The 8,539-nt window shown below is 36.0% G+C and overlaps 1 long non-coding RNA gene across 3 annotated transcripts; it reads left to right on the top strand.

The window, feature by feature from the left end:
• The first annotated feature begins 2,073 nt into the window (after window positions 1-2,073).
• LOC131539158 (uncharacterized) lies at window positions 2,074-8,195 on the top strand. 3 transcript variants are annotated; one of them, XR_009270794.1, is made up of 6 exons: window positions 2,074-3,038; window positions 4,858-4,949; window positions 5,842-5,911; window positions 6,013-6,187; window positions 6,958-7,095; window positions 7,806-8,195. It is a non-coding gene; the product is annotated as an uncharacterized LOC131539158 (long non-coding RNA). The 3 variants fall into 3 exon arrangements; XR_009270793.1 differs by having other exon boundaries at window positions 2,075-3,038; window positions 4,842-4,949; XR_009270792.1 differs by lacking the exon at window positions 2,074-3,038 and having other exon boundaries at window positions 4,713-4,949.
• Window positions 8,196-8,539: the final 344 nt, after the last annotated feature.

Below are 8,539 nucleotides of genomic sequence, written 5' to 3'. Positions count from 1 at the left end.
ATAATTACTTTTGCTCTCAAACACAGAATTTTTGTTTGCATAATAAAGACACAAAAATAATTCCATAGATGAGCAAGCGACAAATGCTTAAAAATGTGACATGTTGCCTCCTGTGGCAACGCATGATTTATTGCAACGCTTGCATACAGGTGCAGTAAGGTCAGTTCGTTCACCTTTGTCATCTGTTTTAAATGCAAAGTAATGCCATATTTCACTTCTACTGTTTTCTTTATTTATTAATTTCGGTGCGTTGATAGAGTTTCATCTGTTTGATCGCATTGTTCTGTTGTCTCATTTACGGTTCCGAGCAATTTGGGAAGCACTGCCACCTACAGGTGCACTTCGCAACAGCAGCGTATGAAATACCGAATTGAGCAAAATTATGATATCGTAGCGTTTGAAACATGATATATACCGGTAATTTTCCAGTACCGGTATACCGCGAATCCCTAGAACACACTGAGGAGCTGTTTTATGGTTGAAATTAGCATTGTAATCATAATTGAAACTCTGATCATAGAACTATGTGACCCTGACACTGTATTTTCCTATTTATTACTTAAGCTGATTTGACACAGTCTGTATTGTTTAAAGAGGCGTAAATAAATGTTATGTGATTTCGTAACCTAGTCCTGACTGGAGTGGCAAATTGCATATTCTGTAACACTTCACTTAAAGTCTTAAGTATAATGCACATTTTAATGCATTATATCTTTTTATATATAATTGTAACTGAAGTTAAATTTAATTATAATATTTGGTGTGTTTGTTTTGTGTTTTAATGCATTATTTTTTTTAAGTCTTACAATGAATAAATTAATTATATATTTTATTTATTTATTATAACTGCATTCATGAGATCATACAATGCATAAGGTGCATTACAAAGCATAATTAGTACATTAAACCTACTTTTATAATGCATTACACATAAAGGTAGTGTTACCACAGATTCCCCTTTCCTATGATAAAATGATTTCTTAAAATCATTTCTAGTTTTACTTTAGGCAGCAAAGCATATTTTGCATCCCTCCAATCGGACTGTCTCTGACATTTTGCACATTTACAAAATGAATAGATTCAGCTCAGATGCCTTTAAGGCTTCGAGGCATTCACATTCTGAATTATCTCAGCAACTGGCATTAGACCTTTTAGAGAATTTGGCAGCACAGCACTGAGAAATGATCTTCGAGCGTGACTGCAAATGTACGTGGGGAAGTGTATTCTGGGTCTATTGCAATACGTGTTTCCTAGGTCTGCCAGAACATTCCAGGGGATGTTGGGAGCTTATGATTGTGGCTTCAGCTGCTCTTTCTCCTGGCATGTTTTGCCCTCCGATGGATTTTTTTTTTTTTTGCAGGAACATCATTGCTCAGCTGGCTATACAGGTGCATCTCAATAAATTAGAATGTCGTGGAAAAGTTCATTTATTTCAGTAATTCAACTCAAATTGTGAAACTTGTGTATTAAATAAATTCAATGCACACAGACTGAAGTAGTTTAAGTCTTTGGTTCTTTTAATTGTGATGATTTTGGCTCACATTTAACAAAAACCCACCAATTCACTATCTCAACAAATTAGAATACTTCATAAAAAAAAAAAAAAAAAACAACAACTGGAAAGTATGTTCATTTACTGTATATGTACTCAGTACTTGGTAGAGGCTCCTTTTGCTTTAATTACTGCCTCAATTCGGCGTGGCATGGAGGTGATCAGTTTGTGGCACTGCTGAGGTGGTATGGAAGCCCAGGTTTCTTTGACAGTGGCCTTCAGCTCATCTGCATTTTTTGGTCTCTTTGATTATGATCATATGATAAAAATGAAGAGAGTGCGCCTTAGTTACGTTTGGGATACTTTGATGGCAGTTTCATATCCCATCAGGGAGACTGCTGAATGCACCTTTTAAAATGGTTTCATGGTGCTTGTTGTCCCATTTTAAAACACACAATGGCAATGTGTGTAACTGACATTATCTGCATTTAAAGGGGTCATATGATGCGATTTCAAGTTTTCCTTTATCTTTGGAGTGTTACAAGCTGATTGTGCATGGATAAGATCCCTGAAGTTGCAAAGACTAAAGTCAAAGTTAAGACTCTGCCATTCATGCAAAGAAAGAAGGCTTGGTTTCAGTAACTGCAGTAGTGTTGATGCAGTCATGACAGGGAGACGCTGTGTGTTTCTAGGTGAAAGAAAAAGCACTTTATTTGGCCTTCCGAAAGTAGATGCATTTAGGAATCATTAAGATTACTTACAACAGAACAGCACAACCCAGATGTTATCACAACGCATTTTATAGACGACCGTCTCGTGAACCTAGGAGAGGAGGTAATTCTGACTTTGCTATGACAATCTGGTGCTTCTGAATCAGCGACTGTAAGTATGTTTTGTTATTAGTTTAAGTATTTGCTATTGACTGTTCAAATGCGGAGTTTTGCGCGTCGTGTGTGTGTGTGTGCGCGAGAGAGAGAGAGACAGGGTCACATCACAGCATGTCAGCTGTCTTAATCGCGGCTTGTGTGCAAATACATAGGAGCTTCAACACGGTGTCTGTCACGCGACTCTGTTCCCCTCTCGGGCTTGAACTGATGGTAAAACTACGGACATTATTAACGGTCTTTATTTTTATTTTGAAAGCTGAAGCTGGCTATTATGGAAAGGGGCGTTACATTTCCGACGCGTGCTTGTGGTGTTCAGCCAATCACAATGCACTGGGTCAGTTGGCCAATCAGAGCAGACTTCACTTGTCGGAAGGAGACTTCTAGAAAACGAGGCGTTTGAGAGAGGCGGGGCATAGAGGACCTACAATAATGTACAGTATTTGAAAAATAATGTGTTTTTTTTTTTACTTTAAAGCATGTCAACATATTCTGTTACACCAAATGCACAAAATAATGATCTTTTAAAAAAAGCATCATATGACCCCTTTAAAATAAAATGATCCCAAACGTAAGTACGGCACGTGGGGCTGTGCCATGCAGTCAGTGAACCATTTCAACCAACTGCAGTGCTAATAAAGCAAAACATGAAATATTTGAATGTGAGTATTATGACAAGTGAGGTACAAAACTTTGTTTATTAGAAGAATAATTGGTTAGCAGGCAAATGTTACATCGTGACCATGATTTCTGTTCGAGCCCATACATTTAAAGTGCCTTTGTGTTCCGTTTTGCCAGTTGGTCACCTATTTCCGCAAACTTAATATTTAAAGTTTCTTTCCCCAAATCCTCACCGTTTTAGCCTCTAATTTTGCAGGTTTATTTTCTCGTCATTCACTTTTAATCCCGGTTTTCGCATCTCTTACTGTAAGCATGCTGGTGGGAAATAAAAGATTTTGTGGCCATGAATTAAGAATTTGTTCCTACGACCTATGAATTTTTTTCCATTTATTTAATTATTTAATTTCCGTGGGTTATCTAGGGAAAATATTAATGAAACATGTTCAGTGGCCACAAATTAATAAATCGTAGTAACGAATGAACAAGTTGTAAGAATGAATTAAGTGTGTCCCACAGCCCTGTCAAAGCGCAGAGCCCGATATGAAACAATTATCTGGGGAAATTATAATTAAACATGACTTAGTTACCAAATTTCTATTGCTTTCCATATCGAACGACTTTGTATTGTTTCTATTTTAATGTAGGCTACTTTTAAAGTTTCAATCACATCAAAATCGTAATTTGTATATTAGTAAATTTTCTCAAAAAAATCCAGCCTCACCGTAACTCACAGCTGCTTGCACGTTTTGCACATGAGCTGCACACCCCCCAAAATGAAACTGCTTAATGGACAATCGATAGCTTTTATTGATTACGTCTCGTGACAATTAATCGATCCTCGATTAATCATTGACATACCTAATATCAATTATTTGCCCATAACTACCAAGAACACATGTGAGCTACACTGCTTTTTACAATGGAGAATGAGGACTCGCATGAGAACTGAGACAGATGGAGAAAGCCGCAGAGGCGGCAGCAGCAACACAACCACAAGCCTGGGTGAGACCGAGGGCTCTTGAGACATGCGCTCTGTCCAAATACCCACACTTGAGGTCTTGGCCACTTGAGAGCACGTGCACGCGACAGGAAGCAAGTGCACAAGACTGTTTACAGTCTTAAAACACCAAAGCACAGTGACCTTAACACACATTAAATCGAAACTCCAGAGTGGTATTTGAGGCTTAGTGTATCCCATCATGCATCATGCTCTGGAAATAAATTGTGAGATTTATTGCCGAGATCTTGTGAGGTCACAGAAATCTTTCCAATGCAAGTTAAATAATAATTAGAAGTTACATATAGTTTGGTAGTATAACAAAGTGTTGCATGTTTTATTGGTGCAAAGATGAGTAGATTTATTTTCTACACCACAAATTAAATCGTCATTTATTATAGAGACTACACTGTAAAAAATTGTTGTAAAAAAACAGCCAAAATCTGACAGTAACATACTATTTTCCATTAAAACAGTAATGTTCTGTAGAAAACAATGCATTATGGGCAATATTTTTCAGTTTAAGAAATTGCTGTTAATTTACAGCCAGTTTTTAACAGTACTCTACTGTATTTAAGTAATATGTTTTTTTGCTGTTTGCAGTGCATTATGGGCTGTGTTAAATACAGTACAATGCAGTATTTTTATATATATATATATATATATATATATATATATATATATATAATTATTTTTTTAATTGGGTGTACAACTGCGAGTACAAGTTTGGTCAAAGTGCGTTATGTTTTGTCAGTTTGGTTAATTTGCAATTTTCTAGCATCCAAAATAATTTTCAGTCAGGTAGCCTACTTGTGATGACATTTTTTTACAAACGTCATTTGTAAAGCACTTTTTTCACGAAGAGGAAAGTTCGAAGGACATCTGCTTTACATCGCCATTCGCCATCCGAAGTCCTTCAACTGCACTGACCTGCATCTGCATCTGTACCTACACGGTAATTAAAAGCATTTTCTTATATTCCTCACCAGTATTTTATTCAGGTATTATTACCAGAAGTAATGTTATGACATCGATGCTCAGCAAGCTGTCGAGCTAGTGAGTGTATGGTTTTAAAATGGCCCTTCAGTGCTGAAATGTGAACATTTCATACATATTTACACACATTTACAGTCACGAGGTTGTAAAACGTCTCTTCACCGCTAAAATGTGTGAATAATTCAAACATATACACGCATTTTAGTCACCAGGTTTTATCAAGTTTGTTTTAGATCATCTCTAAACTAAGACGTCGTTGTTGAAAACTGGCCAGTTAACAATCTGTTGCTCATTGTTAATGTCTTCAAATTCCACAGAAAATCACTAAACAAACTTGATGTATGAAATGTCGATTATTTAAAGTTAGTTTAAAGGTGACATATGTTTAAAATGAGAATAGTTTTAGTGTTTAATATCCACAGCAAAAACATATATTTTGATAACTTGATTTGCGATTAGACATTTAGGTGCAAAGATTGATACGGGTTGTAACCAAAATCAGCCATTATACTTAGTCTTTTTTCTGACATATTTTAACGCCAGAACGCCGTTTTGTTTTTGCGCACAAAAAGTATTCTTGTCGCTTCATAACATTAAAGCTGAACCACTGTAGTCACGCTGACTATTTTAACTATGTCTTTACTAACTTTCTGGGCCTTTAAAAGTGCAATGACTTTGCTGCCTATGTGCGGTTCAGATACCTCTCAGATTTCATCAAAAATATCTTAATTTGTGTTCCGAAGATGAACGAAGGTCTTATGGGTATGGAACGACATGAGAGTGAGTAATTAATGACTGAAATTTCATTTTTGGGTGAACTAACCCTTTAAAAACATCTAAAAACAAAACAGGTGTGTGCCACTGCAGCTGACGTTGAGACAACCCTGACTGTACCCGCAAGTCCTCGCCTGATTCTACTTGGTATACATTTCATTGATTGACATATTACATTTCTATTTTTCTTTGAATGTACAGATGTTTATGCAAGGTGAGATGCATGTTGCTATTACTTGAATTTTCAGGTGGAACTGGGCAAGTCACTTTTGGGCGCTGGATGATCACGCTTGAGGGTCGTGTCATATCTGAAGGCATCACATCAACCTTTTTGACGGGACTTGCTGCTGTATTTGCAATATACTATATGCTTAACCTCCAATATCAAGAAGAAGCAGCCTGTACTCTGGAATTCATTTAGAGGTGAGACTGCTTGAATTTCCTTTTCGTCATTATAGCTTTTCTTGAGTTATAATTGCTAAAACCTGCATCACCAGAAACCATTACTTTGCCTAAAGGGATAGTTTGCATTTATACCAAGATGGTATTTCCTATTTTGAGTAAATACCTGTGAGCGATACCATCTTATGTTAAAAACCATCTTATGTTGCTTATTGTGGCTTGCAAAGTTTTGTTACCTGACCCCATGTTCCGCTACTATTTGTTTGCCCAACATTTAACCCGCTGACTAGGAGATTTCTGATCACAGGCCTGCCTTAGTTAATGTCAGGCTTGTGATCAAAAACCTCCCTGCCAGCTAGGTAATTGCTGGGCAAAAATGAGTAGCAGAACAGGGGTCAGATAACAAAACTTTGCAAGCCACAACACAACAAAAACGTTAAAAGAACAATACAAATGAAATACATGAGCTGCTTTATGCCTTTTTCTGATCTCACTGCATCTTTATTTATTTTTTATGCTAGATTATTACTGCAGTGGAGCTGATTTTCAAATCACACTGCTTATAAGCTTGAATAGAGGCATAATACTGTCTCCTGTGCATAGTAATACACTTGTAATTTTTAACAAGTAAATTACTTCCAAGATATTGAAAAACAGGCAGCAAAATTTGACAAAATACCTCATGATGTCAGTACTAGTTATTAACAATGTGCAAAAGCCAAACTACCCTTTTAAGCTTACAAGGTGTCCCTTATAGTTTTTCATTCAGTCTCTGACGCTTGTAATTGCAGGTGCTTCATTGGCATCAATCCCGAAAAAGGCACAAAGGCCACCCGGGAAAAGGTTGTCCCGAAAAATTCTCCACAGTGAATGCACATGTCTCCGCACTATTGAAGAACCTAATCGACTTTCAGTGGGACTTCATATAGGTCAGTGAGCTCTCCTCTTGTTTCTGTCGGTGTTGTTTTGACAGACTGATGTTTCCACATTAAACCACAAAGTTCATTTAAAAAAGTAAAAGTGTGCTAAAAAGAACAAAAGCAATACAACCTTTAAAAAATGTTTCAGGAGAGTAAAGGAATGAAAATCTAAAAAATTAAATGCTATCAAATCAATAGACCAGTGGTTCTCAAATCTGTCCTGGAGAACCACCAGCCCTGCACATTTTTCATGTCTCCCTAATCTATCACACCTGATTCAACTCATCAGCTCATTAGTAGAGAATGCAAGACCCGAAGTGTGTCAGATATAGGGAGACATACAAAATGTGCAGTGCTGGGGTACTCTAGGACAGGTTTGAGAACCACTGAATTATACCAACAACAGTTGATTGTATTGTAGCTGAACATTTGTCTGGGTGTTAGTTATTCAGTTTCATTACCATCTATACAAAAGGCAACATCTTAGGAATAATTTTGTGCTGTAATATAAACATGGACCATTCAGTGAATCTGAACAGTAGAAATGTGTAAAAAAAATAAAATAGTCAGTGTTATGGAAAAATGAGTTGACTTGAGACATGCAGGAAGCGTTTTGTTAGTCAACACTATCAGCAATCTCCTTGTTATCTGGGTTGTGCTCTACATTGACAATTCTAGAGTTATTTTGATAAAATATTTTGTTTGCTGATGTTTTACAGGGGTACCAGTTGGAATACCTCAGGAGACAACATGCAGCCAGGTCGTCATGGTTAAGTGGGTGTAAAATGACAAAGTCATTCACCTAGGACTAGAACTCTTTTAAAAGGTACACGAGCCTCCTCACTGGAATGTTTAAAAAAGTGCTGAAAAAACCCTGAACAAATGTTTTTATTCACTAAAATGTTTCACTAAATTTGTTGCATGTTAGTGCAGATCCAAAAATGTTCAAAAAATGTTAAATGTTTAATGTGTTTGACCTCAGGTTGTCATGTTTGGAACTTATTTTATGTTTGTGTCTGTTATTTATTTTTTATTGCCATTGTTTTTATTTGTTTTCTTCTGTTTTTTTTTTTTTTTTTTACCTTTTTTAGTTTTGAATCCTAGTTAAATTGTTGACTGCTCTTCTAAATAAAACTTTATTTTGATATATATCCTTTAAGTGTTTGCTTTTTTAGATCTTTCAATATAATGTATTTTAAGTAGATGTGTGTAGCCCACAGAACAATGATGTTTGACTGAAAAATCTAATTACAACATCATTGGTTACTTTAAATTCACTCTTTACAAAGGCATAAAATAGCATTAGATTTAAAAATAAATCTAAAAAAGATTTGAAATAAATTAAGTAATGAATCTCCAGTCCAATTATTTCTATCCATTTTATGCCTTTGTACAATAGAGTGAATTAAAAGTAACCATAATGATGTTGTAAATTGAAATAATCACAGAAATG

This window comes from Onychostoma macrolepis, chromosome 04 (assembly GCF_012432095.1).
Source record: "Onychostoma macrolepis isolate SWU-2019 chromosome 04, ASM1243209v1, whole genome shotgun sequence".
In the NCBI taxonomy this organism is placed as follows: Eukaryota; Metazoa; Chordata; class Actinopteri; order Cypriniformes; family Cyprinidae; genus Onychostoma; species Onychostoma macrolepis.
The sequence above is the reverse complement of the archived record's forward strand: the minus strand, read 5'-3'. Positions and strand labels throughout refer to the sequence as shown.